Here is a 16,938-nt window from a genome sequence, read left to right as displayed (position 1 = left end):
AATCCATTTGTTCATTCATAACATCCATCCATCCATCATTTACCAATTCATTCATTCATTCATTCATTCATTCATTTATTCATTCATTCATTCAATCATTTATTCAATATTTACTCCTTTATAGCCAATCTTCATTCCTCGTACTTTATCCTTCCCGACTCTCCATCCTTCACTAATCATTCTTTCATTCCACTTTTTATTTCCCCTCTTTTTTCCACAACCCACTTGAAGGTGACACAAAGTGAAAGAGGGGCTGAAAAATATCTTACTAAAAGAGCAGAAGAGAAGAAGGCAAAGAGCAGAGGAAGGAAACATCGAGGCAGTGAGTTTGACAGTTTGAGGAGGGGGTTCATTAGAAGAGAAACAGCCCGAGTCCTTAACCTTTCAGCCACAGAGACACACTGTTTCAGACAACCGCATAATTGAGACCATTACAGTCAGCGTGAGAAACTCAGCCCCCATTGTGCCATCCCTGAGAGACAGGCAGACGTGGGTAATGTAGTCAATTTACCTCATTAGCGGATCACTTTCAATTAACCAATCTGCTTGCCCTCAATGTCCAACAGCGGCAAATCGGTTACTGCAATCAGACGGTATTCATTCACTGTAAGCGCCGTCTTTCCATCCTCATTTCTTTCTCTTTATCCCGCTCTTTTATAAGAGAGCGAGAGATGACATAACCTAATCTCAATGAATGCATAATGACACGCTCAGCTTACCGCCATCTCACCAAGTCTCTGCCTTATTATTTCCATTACCGCGAGCACCACTTTTTGTATCTCTATCTTGTCTCCGATAGTTCTCCCTTTTCGTTTTCCATGCAAAATGGAAAGAGTGAGGAATAAATGAATTTGTACTGACAGCTCTGCATTTATATATATATATTTAAGTCGATCTGCTCTTTACAGGCACAATTCTTTGTCATTTTTGTAATGCTATTACTCAAGACTCGTTTTTTTTTTTTTTTTTTGATTGAATTCCCGTATCGTGTCTGTGTGTATCCCGACTGTAGAGACTATGTTCGTGCCTTGATCCGCTATCTCGTCTTTGGTCTGAGCCAGTCCTTTATGTCAAACAGGGAGGTCAAGCTTTGTATAAATCCCTCAAAGAATGGGCTTATAAATGTTTGAGATGTTTTTGTGTGCTGAATAATTTAAAGAGAAGTGAAATTTGTGAAGACAGTTTACTTGAGACAGAATTTGGCTTTGTGAAAATAAATGCTTATTTGTAGACCCAATTGAAACCCCATGCAAAATATCTCTATCTTAAAAGAAAGCTTTTTGCATTTTAAAATAAAGAACTGGCTATTTTATTTATGAATTGCTTTTCTATTTGAGAGAATCCCAAAAGATATTTTGTCATATTTAGCTTTGTAACATCTGGTGACACTGAGCAAAACTGTCCATAGAGAACGGCTCAAATACACGCTCAAAGTTCAAATACACACACAGACTGTTTAAATGATGTCAGTGAAGAGCTGTAATAAAAGCAAAGATGCAATTATGTTCAAATCAAGATGATATCAAACTCTATTCTCATATGAAACCATCAAGAGCAACCTTTTTACATCCCCTGACTAGATTTTAGCTACTTTCTGGACTTTCTATGCCCTCTCTTTATTCATGTGTTCAAAATACAGTGCATTTGGAAAGTATTCATAGCGCTTTACTTTTTCCACATTTTTTATGTTACAGCCTTATTCCAAAATTGATTAAATTAATTTATTTCCTCAATTCTACACATAAAATCCCATAATGACAATGTGAAAAAAAGATTTTTTTTCCTTCTTTTGTGGAGAGAGACTTACAGAAGGACTACCATCTGTGTAGCAATCCACCAATCAGGTTGGTGGAGTGGCAAGACGGAAGACAGTCTCCACCTGGAAGTTTCCAAAAGGCACCTGAAGGACTCTCAGACCATAAGAAACAAAAGTCTGTGGTCTGATGAGACTAAATTAACCTATTTACAGTGAATTCCAGGCGTTACGTTTGGAGAAAGCCAGGAATGACTCATCACCAGGCTAATACCATCCCTATGTAAAGCATGGTGGTGGCAGCATCATGCCATGGGAATGTTTTTCAGCAGCAGGAACTGGAAGACTAGTCAGGATAGAGTGAAAGATGAATGTAGCAATGAACAGAGACATCCTGAATGAAAACCTGCTTCCGAGTGCTCTTGACCTCAGCCTGGTGCGATGGTTCATCTTTCAGCAGGACAATGACCCAAAGCACACCACCAAAATATCAATGGAGTGGCTTCACAACAACTCAGTGAATGTCCTTGAGTGGCCCAGCCAGAGTCCAGACCTAAATCCTATTGAACATTTCAGAAGAGGTCTGAAAAAGGCTATACATCGCCGCTTTCCATCCAATCTGATAGAGCTTGCGAGGTACTGCAAAGAGGAATGGGCAAAAATTCCCAAAGACCGGTGTGCCAAGCTCACATCATATTCAAAAAGGCTGTAATTGCTACCAAAGGTATTCAAATTAAATGACAACTTATTTAAATTATGGGATGGTTTTTTATAAGTTGTGTACATTTTAAGACTTTTTATTTAAAAAAACAAATGTTCCACACATACTGTTTGCTATGGACTGCAAAAACTTTAAAGCTCAACCTTATAACTCCAAGGTGACGACTTATGTACAAGTGAATTTTCAGCTTTATATATATATATATATATATATATATATATATATATATATATATATATATATATATATATATATATATATATATATATATATATATATATATTAGCGCTGTCAAAATTAACGCGTTAACGCATGCGATTAATTTTAAATAATTAGCTCGTTAAAAAAATTAACGCAATTAACCCGGTTCAGGTTTTTTTTACTTCCTGTTGTGGTGGACGTGTGTTCAACATGCAATAAATGTGGATAAGACCAAGGAAGCACTTTTTGAAGGCAAGTTCCAGTATAAAACAATTAGTTGAATCACAAGTTATCCAGAATTTCATGCAATTTCGGGTGTTTCATTTTTAACTTTTGACATCTGTTGTAAGTTGATACCGCATGGCGAACAGAAAGAAAGTCCTCCGCATTTCGTGACTCGGTGTTCCTTTAAGGTAAGGTTCCTTTTAAGGCTACACGGTAGAATTTTAATAAGAGTATAATCTTAATCATATTAAAATCGGAGTATAGGTGTCTTATGTAAATGCACTCAGAACGTCTGGTGAAGTCGCGAGCTGTCAAAGACAGGGCATTACTCTGCCTTTCAGCATGAGCCCTCCAAGTTTAGCGTGTTTCCTCATTAAACGCAACGAAAGCGTATGCTTCGCGTTGTTGCGTCAGAATCCTTGTGAAATACAGTAATACTTTAGGACGCTTAGTTTAGGACGCTTAGCAAATTTGATGAACGTGATCATGCGTGTTGAATCTGAGGGGAGTCGCTTCAGTATGGTAGGCCGTTGGGGCCAAAACGTCTGCAGCGCGTTGTGTGTGTCTGTCTGTGTGTGTGTCTGTGTCAGGCCCGTTGAGGGGTGTCAGGGGTGGAGTGAGCGATGTATCTGAGTAGGGGCGAGAGGGGTGTGCAATGTATTTAACGACCGGTTTGCAAGAAATTATCATTCATTTGCGGGCATTTGGGAGTCTCTGTGCACTTGCGGGATACTCCTAGTCTTAGCAACTGGATGAATGTAAAGGAGGATTAAGCAAAATTGTTTCTACTCTATAATTAATGTTCTCAACTCACAGCAATAAAATTTTACAATGAGTGCAACAGTTTGTATTCTATAGTTTATTATTATAATTTTTCATTTTCCATATTTGCAATTCCTGTATTTTGGCATTTTTTTGCAGTCTACTTTGAATCCAACATGGAAATCAATGCTTTCTTTAATGGCATTGATTGTTTTGAAATTTAAATGTCATTAACATGCCTGTGTTTTAATTTCTGTAATAAATATGGCTGTCAAGCCAGGATTTTGATGGTTTATTGTGGGTATGTTGTTTACATGAAGAAATCTGTGTTACAAGTTAAACAAAAATTCTATTAAACAATAATATTTTGAATTTAAATATTTTTTTCTTGCGTTTACATTAATTTTACATTTAAATAGGCAAAATTACAAGTTTCAGTATTTTAAATGCGATTAATCGCGATTAATTTTTTTAAAAAGGTGCGATTAATTAGTTAATTTTTTTAATCGATTGACAGCACTAATATATATATATATATATATATATATATATATATATATATATATATATATATATATATATATTTATATACAGTTGAAGTCAGAATTATTAGCCCCCTTTTGATTTTTTTCTTCTTTTTTAAATATATCCCAAATGATTTTTAACAGAGCAAGGAAAAGTTTACAGTATGTCTGATAATATTTTTTCTTCTGGAAAAAGTCTTATTTGTTTTACTTTGCCTAGAATAAAAAGTTATTAATTTTTTAAAAACTATTTTTTGGACAAAATTATTAGCCCCTTTATTAGATTATTTTTTTTCGATAATCTACAGAACAAACCATCATTTTACAATAACTTGCCCAATTACCCTAACCTGCCTAGTTAACTTAATTAAAATAGTTAAGCCTTTAAATGTCACTTTAAGCTGCATGGAAGTGTCTTGAAAAATATCAAGTAAAATATTATTCACTGTCATCATGGCAAAGATAAAATTAATCAGTTATTAGAAATAGGTTTTTAAAACTATTATGCTTAGAAATGTGCTGAAACAATCTTCCCTCCATTAAACAGAAATTGGGGAAAAAAATAAACAGGGGCGCAAATAATTCAGGGGGGCTAATAATTCTGACTTCAACTGTATATATATATTATGAGTTATTATGAATAACATTATGAGTTATTGTGTGTAGATTTTTTATTGTTTTTGCTTTGTCATTTCATTACACATAACCTAATTTTAAAACTAATTTGTTTTGTTTTCTGTGTTTGCTACTGTGTATTGTTACTGACATCGGGTGAAAGTTTTGAGACAGCAGCTTTAGAAATACACTTTCTGAGAAAAAATGGTGACGTGTTGAAGATTTCCTTTTCTGTCCTCAGTTTTATAACTTCAGGGTTAATTTTAAGTTAGTGGTTTTTGTTTATGATCTCTGAATATAATGGAATTTTTACCAATGTAAAACCTGGCATATCTTTAAGGTCAGTTTCATCCATTTTGACCATACTTTTTCTAGTGTTGGAATAAGATTGTGCCTCATATAAGGCAAACCCCAAATTTAATTGTTTTTAAGAATCGTTTGAAGCTGCAAATACTTTTTATAGCATTTGAGGTTTAGTTGTTTTTGTTTTTGTGTTATGTGCTATGGTATTAGCTATGTACAGCACTTTTTGGAAAACACTGTTGCAATAAAATGTTCTATATACTGAGATTTCTTTGTTGAAGTACAAAAGTGAATACACTCAAAAACGATTTTGCTGCTTATTCAAAAAACCTATTTAAAATGAGTTAAAACAAATCAATTTTTAAGTTTATTTTTGGTAAAAAAAAAAAAAAAAGCTTTTATGTTCAATCCACTTCATTCATTCATTTTCCTTCAACTTAGTCCCTTTATTTATCAGGGGTGACCAGGGGACTATTCCAGTAAATGTTTTGCACAGCGAATGCCCTTCCAGCTGCAACCCAGCACTGGGAAGCACCCATACACTCTCACATTAACTCTCACATTAACACACATGGACTCATATGTTTTACACAGCGAATGGCCTTCCAGCTGCAACCCAGCACTGGGAAGCACTCATACACTCTCACATTAACCCACACACACTCATACACTATGGACAATTTAGCTTACCCAATTCCCATATAGCGCATGCTCAGAGCACCCGGAGGAAACACACATGAGCACTGGGAAAACATGCAAACTTTATACAGAAATGAAAACTGACCGGGGCTCGAACCAGCAAACTTCTTGCTAAGCCATTATGTCGCCCACTTTAATCCACTTACATTTGTTAAAAAAATTAAGTTAACTTAATTGATTTGTTTTGTCATAACTTGTAGGATTTGAGTGGAACATATATATATATATATATATATATATATATATATATATATATATATATATATATATATATATATATATATATATATATATATATATATATATTTTTTTTTTTTTTTTTTACAGTGTAAGCAAGTAAGTTACATTTACACATAACTGGCTTTTCAGAACATAATGAAACAAGTTAAACAATTTCCATGCCATGTATTACTTCAGTATTTTTCTTCTTGGAACATAACACTAAAATAATTATAAAGAATAATGAATTGAATTATGCATTAACTATAATAATATCACACATTCAGTTTCACACATAGCTATGTATTAGGCATGATAAACTCAGCTCATAACTGCAAATATATACTGTGAATACAAAATTCATATGTCAAGTTCTTAGAAATGCATTCTCTTTTACAGTTCCAATTTAACTTAAGATAAAACCTTGATATTTATAAATGTATAAATGATTGTGGTCTACTCTAAAGGTTTAATAGGTATATTTTCACAAAGATTTATTAGTAACACTTTACAATACGGGTGAGCTAACACCCATTAACTGTGTAACTAATGGACAGATAATTCTGAGTTAATGTATGACCAATACAAAAAACTAAACCATTCATTATTAATTACCACATTAGTAACTAAAGAGTTGTCTGATTAAAATATTCTCATAAATTGCTAAATTAATGTATAATACTTTCTCAATAGCATATGTGCATTAGTTATTCTTTACAACAAAGAGCCTTAAAAAAATGACAAAAATATTAAGCAGCACATTTTGTTTTAAGTTTAATTCTTAATCATTTGAAATCAAGCTTATATACAAACAGTTTATATAACCCTGAACCAAGCCACAAAGTCTTATGTATGGGTAAAACTTAACGATTTTTATTTTATGTCAAAAATCAATAGACTAAGTAAACCATGCTCCATAAATAAGTTTTGTAAAAAAAAAAAAAAAAAAAAAACACACACCAAAATATAGAAAATCTATTTTGATTGGAGATTTGAATTGCTAAGAACTAAATTTGGGCATATTTAAATATGTTTTTTTTTTCCAACATTCATTCTTTCATTTTTCTTCAGTTTAGTCTCTTTATTCATCAGAGGTTGCCACAGTGGAATGAACTGCCAACTCATCCAGCATATGTTTTACACAGCAGATACCTTTACAGCTGTAACCCAGTTTTACTCAGCATCTATACACACTCATTCACATACATACACACAATGGCCATTGCAGTTCATTCAATTCATCTATATTGCAAATCTTTGGATTGTGGGGGAAACCAGACCACCTGAAGGAAACCCAAAAGAACATGGGGAGAACATGCAAACTCCACATGGAAATGCCAACTGACCCAGCCAGGACTCGAACCAGCAACCTTCTTGCTGTGAGGCAACAGTGCTAACCACTGAGCCACCATGTCACCATTTTCTCAATATTTTGCTTATGATTTTTTAAGTAACTCTTAACTCTTAACTCTTACACACAACTTTTACACACATGCGCTAAGGGGTTTAAACAACTTAATTAAAATAAGTTTTAACTTTTAAAATAAGTTTTAACTTTTTGGGACAGCTTAATTGTTTTATGTTCAATCAACTTTAATTTTTAAAAATTAAGTTTTTACATTTTTTAAAGAAAGTTGATTTGATCGATTTGTTTTGGGACAACATGAAGGAATTATGTGGAATCCTGCATTTTCAGACTTACAAACACTGCAGTATCTCTGCTAAATATTTTCCTATAATAATAAACCACGCATTAATGGAAAATGTATTTGGTCACCAGAGGTGGGTAGGGTATCCAAAATCTATAATCAAATAAAACTACAAGTACTTGTGGACATTTTTACTCAATTTAAAGTAAAAGTAACGTCTTAAAATGTACTCGAGTAAGAGTAAAAAAGTATCAGATGAAAAAATTACTCAAGTAAATAGTTATTAGTTAATTTTAATGATTAACAAAGCAAAAAATTTTCACAGAATTTCATTATATATATATATATATATATATATATATATATATATATATATATATATATATATATATATATATATATATATATATATAAAATTTATAATTTTCTTAGTCTACTTGTTTTATATCATTGGCTAAAATAAAAAGCAGTTTTTAATGTTTTCATAACCATTTTAAGGTTCCTAATTGCCCTAACTTGCCTAATTAATTTACTTAAGCCTTTAATTGTCACTTTAAGCTGAATAATAGTATCATGAAAAATATCTAGTAAATTATTATGTGCTGTCATCATGTTTAAGATAAAATAAATCAGTTATAGAAATGTGTTGATAAAATCTTTCTGGCTAATAATTCTCGGCTAATAAATCTGACTTCATATATATATATATATATATATATATATATATATATATATATATATATATATATATATAATTTTTAATGGTTTACAGTGTGACTGACTTATGTGCAGGGCTAATGAGTTATTCAATTAACAGCAGTTCCTTTAGTTATTCCATAGTTACATTAATAAGGATCAAATTAGGATCATTGTGAGATTTACCACTTCGTGAATGTTCATGTTGGAGCTGTAGTTAAAACTATTTTTGTTGACATCTTGGAGTGAAAACATAGATTGAACTTAAGGCCGCCGGTGACTTGGTCCATTAAACTTACTGCACATATAGCGAGACCGTCCTCTCGGAACCGCAGAAAGCCATGACATGACTGCAGTACAAACAGCCACCATTCCAATATAAGCACGTGCGCACTAACCAAAAGCGGGAGACATATCTCTATAGCAACCTCTTGCGACACAACCTCACCAATGTGGCGCCTAGCGATATTTGCAAACAAGTCGTATGAATCATTTTTATTATCTTTTGACAGTAACAGAGCAGCGCCGCCAAATGTAGTGAAGTACGAGTAATGATTTTTCTATAATAATTTACTTGAGTAAAAGTACACATTTTTAATTTTACTGAAAAAGTACACGCTCCCAATAATTTTACTCAAGTAAATGTAATTCATTACTATCCACCTCTGTTGGTCACCTTTCAAATAATGGATAAATGTCAGTTTCCAGCTGTGTACACTTACGACTGGTTTTGTGGTTTAGGGCCACATATGACACTGGATGTAAAGTGCTGGATATCCAGCTTTAGCAAAACATTATATTCTAAAACAGCTTTAAAACAAATATTAGATTGCAAAAATACTGAATTATCATGAAAAGTAAATGAATACCAACTATGTATACTGTGCTCCCACATTCAACCCCTGTTAACCCCTTGAAATAGCCTCTGGTCTGTTCAGTTCACTTAAGCCCACCATCTGAACACTCTGAGGGAAATCCCTGACTCATTCACCACTAAACACTTCCTCTGTCCCTTTACGCTCTCTGCCCTGAATGTCCTGAATGCCCCTCAAGCCCTCCTGCTATGATCATTGCACTTGATGGGCTAAATGGCAGCAGATGTTGGGAAAGAGCCAGAGAATGTGGACGTGTCTATGTTCCCGTGGACTGATAGCGTGCGTGTTTGGGGTTAGGAGACTCACAGTGGGATAAATGTGAGCAGCAGGACATTAGCTGCTAGCAAGAACGAGATCACTGCATGCTGGTAATAAGCCACAGTGGGATGTCAGGCTGAGACGGACGCTGCAATTGGATACAGACACAGACACGGCCATTATCAAAGTTGTGGGGCCGGACTGTTTACAGGCCTGTCCCCCGATGGGTTTTAATAGGCTAGATAGGAAGCATGCTGGAGGGCAAGCCCGAGAGCTAATGGAGGAATTTACAAAACGAGCTCACTCTCAAGGACATCAATGTAAAATGCTGAGTTCAGCTATTTATGGTGGTGTTTTGTACAGTTTATAGACCTTAAATGGTCAAAGTGGCTTTTTCTGGCCTCCTGCTTGAAAGGCTAACATGAATGACCCAGACTACCTCATGACTGAAAGAGGGACAAATCACCCCAAAATGAAAATTCTGTTATAATTTACTTACCCTGTTATTGTTATAATTACACATACTCTTTTTTTCATACATTATAAAAATACTCGGTTCCACACAATTGATTTTAGTTGAGGCAACATGAAGGTATTAAGGCCCAATCCCAATTATATTTTTGTACTCTTACCCCTTCCCCTACCCGCTGGCTCTTGAAACAGAGTGTGTAGGGGAAGTGCATCAAATTTTACCCCTAAGAAATGAGACAGCAATACAGCACCTGCACACGTCATCATATGTCATCGTGATCTCTTGCTTCATATGAGATCGAAAGTTAAAGTTATTCCAGTTGCTTTATTTTTGGGTATTTATCTTCAGGAAATCACTGAAGGCATATATTATGTTATCATAAAAATATAATGTGGCAATAATTCACTCTTTCGTGCCTGAATGGTAACAAACTCAACTTATAAACGACAGTCCGCCATTCTCCAATTCTCATACCACTCAAAAATGCAGGCTGCAAATCAAAGCTCTCTCGGTCCTGACAGCATTGCGGTGAAAACCATGCAACAAACCCTGTGGATCATGGAAATGAACAACACCACCCTTCATGAACAGCTAAACACCGCATGCTGTCTCACAGTTTCCCAGGTCTGTCTTCGAAAAGCACATGCAGTCTTGAATAATAAAATAGCATAGGATAAAATCTTCTCATAGGATAAGAAAACTCAGCTATGAATAATACTGAAAAACCGACATATCATCTCTGGACAGGCAGATGAGTGCTACGCCACCGATTGTAAAAAATTATTTTAAACTCTGAAAATAAATTAGCAGACAAAAGCTCAGGGTTATCCACAATTAAAGCTAGGTGCTAACATTGTCATTATTGATTCTCAACACACAAAAATCTGTTAAAATCTCAAAAAAAGTACTCCTGGGTTTCCTGAACCTAAACATATTAGTTTTACAAATTTAATTGGATTGAACATATTAGTTGACCTCCCAAAAGGTCATTTTAAACACCTACTCTTAACAAACATCAAACATAATTTTTTTTTGAGTGTACCAGAAATAAAGTTTATCTAGTAAGTAATAATATATTTCCACTCATTCATATTTTGAAAATAAATAGAAGCCAACATTAAAGTCTTTATGAAATCTACATTTACAATGCTTATTTGGCTAGTGCACATTGTTAAACTTTAGGGGAACACAATTAATCTGTACAATCAAAACACTGTGAAAAAAGAAGAAGTTTGTTTTGGTAATCTTCAGTCAAGTTAACGATTTGCTTGATGTCAGTTTGATGGCTACAGCCAAAATATTTTTAGCCACACCCCTCTTATTGCTAGTTTGCTAGGAGGGAATGATGCAAAAATAAAAACCCACCCCCTCTTTAATTTTCTGTTTCATATAAAAGTACATCAACATAATGATATAAAAGTCATCAAAGGTTCCTTATTCTGTTTTCTGACGTCTCTAAAAATGTGTACTTGCATCCAAGGTCAAACAATACTTACATTTTCACACAATACACATTAATGATTACCACACCAGCAACTAATAAAGTATCCTTTAAAAGATTCATAAGAATTGCTAATAATTAAATGAATTCAATCACAATTTATTGTTCAATGAATGGAGAAATTTATGGAACAAGTTCACTTTCAAGGACATCAACTTAAAAAAAAGAAAAGTTTGGCCTTTTATGGCTGTGTTTTGTGCAGTTTATGAACCTTAGAAGCACAAGGAGGCTTTTCTGGCCTGCTGCCTGAAAGGTTAATGTTAGTGACCCTATATGGCAAGAACCGGGGCAAATCAGCTAAGAAAGAAAATATATACAGTTCACACCCTGATGCTCTAGTGACTCCTTTTTTTTTTTTTTCCCCACACACACACCTGGCACTCATCCGTATAATGGAAATGAAAAGTGACCAGAATTAAACTGCCTTCATACGTTATTTTAAGGGTCCTCATTTTGTTTTGGAGGTCTCCTACAATAGCTTTACATACGTTCAAGGTAAAAAAAAATAAAAATATTTTTTTTATAATACACATTTAAATGGTAGAAAGTTTTCTTAAGAATCCCCCCAAAAAATTCTTTCTAAGCCCCTTTTTTATTGAGAGCTTACTCTGTTCTGATTAGATAACCCAAGCCACTATTGCAAGCACATCATTAACACACCATTTCTACTGGTAAAGGTTTATTTAATTTGTGATATATTATGTGATTGTATAGCTATGTGACAAGTGTTATCACTTAATAGATGTATGTAAAAAAAGAATGTCTATGCATTTGTGAACATTTTATAGATGTAACTGATTACTCATAAATTCTCATCTCATCATAACAACAAAGTAGATTTGACAAAAGAAGATTCACTTCACAACATCAGTGAACATAATTGTTAAACAAATGCTTTGTCTAAACAGTAAATGCTTCTTCTCAGAATGAGATTGACAAAGAACACAGAACAGAAATAAAGATACAAACACTGTAACTAACTAAGGAGAATTGTTAACATTGTACTTATTTTGATAACATTAGAATTTTGCCAACTCCTGGGTAAGGAAAGCTATTATTGGTGCCCTAAAAGTTGCTAGAAAGTGAATTAATTTGCAAAACTGTCCATGTGTGATAGGACACTTATTTTATGCCAGAAATAAGGGCTGATTATGAAGTATATAGACCAGTTGGCAAACAGAAAAACCTGTTATGTGTAATATATTTCAATGTTTTTTTTTTACTTCACTAAGTTTGATTTAGCAATTCATCAGCCTTACAATAGGGTAATTATTCATTTTTTCCAAAATTTATACCTATAATTTATACCTGTTTCAAATTCTGAAAAAAAAAAAAAAGTTAAAATTAATTTTATTCAACTAGCAAGGTTTTGTTGGACCTGGAATGACACAGGTTTCTCACAAAAGATGAACATATTATTTATTTACTGTACTTTAACTTTTTAACTCCAAAATTATTTATACACACTGTAAAAAAAAATTAAATATCTGTAATTTTATGGTTTATTTCCAGCAGCTGGGGGACAGCCGTTAAATTACAGAAATTTATCTTAAAAAAAAACAGCTGTTGCATTACAGAAATTTACCAGAAATTTAAATTTAAATTATTTTACAGTACATTTCTGTAATTTAACGGCCATTATTTTACTTTTTTTTCCAGTACCCAATAAACTGTAAAATTACAGAAATTTTGAAGCTCCAGCAGCTACAGTGCAAAGTATTATTTAAAAATACAAGACGTTCAGGACTGTGAAAAATCTTTACTGATGTGGTCAGAAGCAAAAAACGACACGAGTGCTAACCAGGAGGATAGTGAGAGAGGTAAAATAAAAAACAATCCAAGGATCGCCAACAAGGACATCCTGATGAAACTGGGCTCTGCTGGTAACATCACAAGGCAGACAGTCTAAAAGAGACTGCACACTGCTGGGACCCAGTAGACATTTTAACACAACAATAACTCAAAACACACAGCAAAAGTGGTGAAGAAATAGCAGACATTGATGTTTTGCAGTGGCCCAGCCAGAATCCTGACCATAATCCAATTGAGAAGCTGTGGAGGGAGCTAAAGATCATGGTGATAGCAAGTAAACCCTCCAACCTGAAAGAGTAGGAGCTCATTGCTAAAGGTGAATGAAATAAGGTGGTTAGCAAATATAGCAAGCATTTGATTACTGTGATGGCCAATAAAGGCTTTTCTATTGATTAGTGAGAAGGTTATGAACAATCATGGACATGGCACTTTTGTGCAAATGTAAATAATATTTGAGGAATACTTTACTGTACTATAAATAAACACACACACAAGCAAAGTTAGTGAATGCACTGTACTGTATATACTGCTTGTTGTATTCATTCAGTTAGGTTATATTCATTCAGTAAAAAATGAATAAAAAATAACACAAACATTGTGGAAAACATGATCTGATTATCTGAAACTAGATTTTAATCTCAGCACTTGAAATTAAATCATTCCTTTTAAGCACCTAATTACTGTTTGCAGATTTAGGTCTCTCTGTGCATTACTTTAATTAAAACCTGTCACATCTTTTAACAGGAAATGCGTGAAATCACTTTATTCCATCAGAGAATTGTTTCATTCTTTTCTTAGTTTTAATCTGCACAACACAGACAATCTTTCAAAAAACCCAATTCTGTCTCCATTCAGATTAATTCATGATTACAATTCTGCAGTGTTATAAAAATTTAAACGGAAATATAAAACAGAATGGCTATGGAAATTGAGGATCTTTCTCCGGAGTGCCACAACAGAAGACACACAGAGGAAGGTGAGAGTCAAAGTCACTACATTATAAAGCTCTGGAGACATGTTGAGCCAAAAGTACCCAGCGGGACCATTGGACTAAGTGTTTACTCATTCATGAGCGCCAGTCAGCACTGAGATTTAAATACTGAGCCATCAAACTTAAATCTTTCAGTATGTACTCACAGATGAAAACTGCCACTGTAATGCATACAGTATATATGGGTTGTTGATGTGATGTTGCATTTTCACTGATGGTGCACTGTCACACTCACACATGAAAAAAATGAACATAATTAACATCGTCATCTTCTGTAGTCTTGCTATAAAAATGACTGTCATTACATTTTTTTTAAAAATTTGTGAGCCAAATCTCAAAATTCCTTTGGCGTGACTGTTTCAAGAATTAAGCTCAATGAATTACAACTCTGATTCATTTATTTATTTTCCTTCCAGCTTAGTCACTTTATTGTTCCGCCGCAGCGGAATGAACTGCCAACTTATCCAGCATATGCTTTACACAACGGATGCCCTTTCAGCTGCAACCTAGTACTGGGAAACATCCATACACTCTCACATTCACACACATACACTACGGCCATTTTTGTTTTTGTCTTTGGGCTGTGGGAGAAACCAGAGCACCCGGAAACCAATGCAAATACGGGGAGAACATGCAAACTCCACACAGAAATGCCAACTGATCCAGCCTGGACTCGAACCAGCAACCTTTTTACTGTGAGATTAAGATGCTACAAACAATTTAGCTGCTGTGTTCCAATAAATTACAACTCTTTTATATGAAAAAGAAATCATAACATTATTAATAAATATCTAGTATTTAGAATAATACTAAATGTAGTTTATATCTAAATATAATATAGAACAGTGGTTCTCAAACTGTGGTACGTGTACCACTAGTGGTACGCGGGCTTCCTTCTAGTGGTACGTGGAGGAATGAAATATGTCATGTACATGCTAAATACATTTCAAAATTTATCAAAAATGATGTATATTATATGCCATATATGACATATAGCCTATATTTCTGAGGTAATCTGCCACGTTTTTTTTTAACTGTGCAGAGTTGTAGCTGCTTCACTGGGCCTTCTACACTACTGAATTTCAATACTGCTCATTTTGGTGTTACTTGGAGAGAGAATTTTTTTTCTGAGGTGGTACTTGATGAAAAAAGTTTGAGTACCACTGATATAGAATATATTATATATTCTATAGTATAGAATATATACTATATTATATAAAACAATATATCTACCATGTTTCTAAAAACAAAAGACCTGGAAACAGTTTGTCATAATTTGATATTAAATTAATAGCACTACATGAAGTACTGTCCAATAATGAAGATAATTCATTTTCAGGATAATTGTATATTAATTGCTAAGTGTACATAGCATTTGTTTCACTCCATTTTTGCTATGTTCCACATTTAAGGTACAATTAAGTAAAATGTTTTTAAAAAGTGAAAGAATAAAGTAAAAAAGCTTGTTTGTTTCAGGCTCCGTTTTGCTAGTTACACCATCCATCCACACTACGCTGCAATTTTCGAGCACCAAAAACAGAGCGTTTCGAAAACGCTGGAGAGGCCTTTTTTATTCTAAAATGCTGCTGCTCTGTCTCAGTGTGGATGGGGGAAAACGGAGACATCTGAAAACGGAAGCAGATTGGGGCTCGGGGCTTTTCCTCAATATTAAGTAGCCTACACACAGAGTTCAGTCTTGCATCCTCTCCCTTTAAGTTCAGACTTCGCAAGTTTGATATGGAAAACAGACCCTCAAGGACATGTCCGGTAAATCTTCAAAGGGAACAGTGTACTGTATAACCTTATTCACATCATTCTGGCTGCATTGTTTCACTTTCTCAACAATAAAATTAAAACATGATTTAAGGAACTGCCTATTTTAATTTTGATCCTAACAACTTAACAGACAGCAGAAATGCTGAGGCGTCGTGCTGCATCTTCACTGTATGCATATTTATAATACAACAGAGCCTAAATAACATCACTGCCTCCTTTCAATTTCTTCGAAAATATGAAACGTATCCTCTGCTTTGCTGAATGTCAGTTTTAATAATCAATAATAGCCATTATGAAAGTATAACGCACAATAAGTTTATACATTATAGGAAATATAGGCAAGCGATCAGTTAATATACAGAATGTACGTGGATACATTAATTATTAACTTATCTCTGTGCTCAGCCAAAACACGATACCTGAGAACAAGTAATCGATTCAAAAGACCAAAGTCGGGGAATATGTCGTTAGATATAGACAACAAGATTAATTAAATATCACGCTTCGCAAATATAGTGACATTAGATCCAGCGGGAGATGCTGGATGAGCAGTCCGGCCAGCACAGCTCTCATCTGGGTAGAAATGCTGCAGTGCTTGTCCGAGAGTGTATGTGGGGTCATGTGATGTGCGTTTTCAGCGTTTTGGTGTGGACAAAGAGCAGTTCAGAAACGCTGGGTAAAACGCTATAGTGTGGACGTGGATCGTTTTCATTCTAAAACGCCGTTTTAAAGATAAAACGCATTAGTGTAAACGGGGCCTCAGTATTTGAGCTCACCAATCGTTTTCTCAAAGGATGACAAGCTGTCACTCATACAAGTTTTATTTAAGGAGAAAATCACAAAGCACTGCAGTGTTTGGCTGTTCGGTGTTTGTCTAAGATAGTCT

The 16,938-nt window shown here is 34.2% G+C and overlaps 2 protein-coding genes and 1 long non-coding RNA gene across 5 annotated transcripts in view; 2 read left to right on the top strand and 1 right to left on the bottom strand.

Annotated features, from left to right (window-relative positions):
* si:dkeyp-14d3.1 overlaps positions 1-16,938 on the bottom strand; it is a 592,968-nt gene that overhangs the window by 116,912 nt on the left and 459,118 nt on the right. The window lies entirely within an intron of this gene.
* LOC141375881 (uncharacterized) overlaps positions 1-16,938 on the top strand; it is a 215,957-nt gene that overhangs the window by 130,312 nt on the left and 68,707 nt on the right. The window lies entirely within an intron of this gene.
* LOC147842761 (uncharacterized) overlaps positions 1-16,938 on the top strand; it is a 159,261-nt gene that overhangs the window by 134,136 nt on the left and 8,187 nt on the right. The window lies entirely within an intron of this gene.

The sequence above is a fragment of the Danio rerio genome, chromosome 8 (genome assembly GCF_052040795.2).
Source record: "Danio rerio strain M-AB ecotype USA chromosome 8, GRCz13ab, whole genome shotgun sequence".
In the NCBI taxonomy this organism is placed as follows: Eukaryota; Metazoa; Chordata; class Actinopteri; order Cypriniformes; family Danionidae; genus Danio; species Danio rerio.
This window is presented reverse-complemented; position numbering and strand designations above follow the sequence as displayed.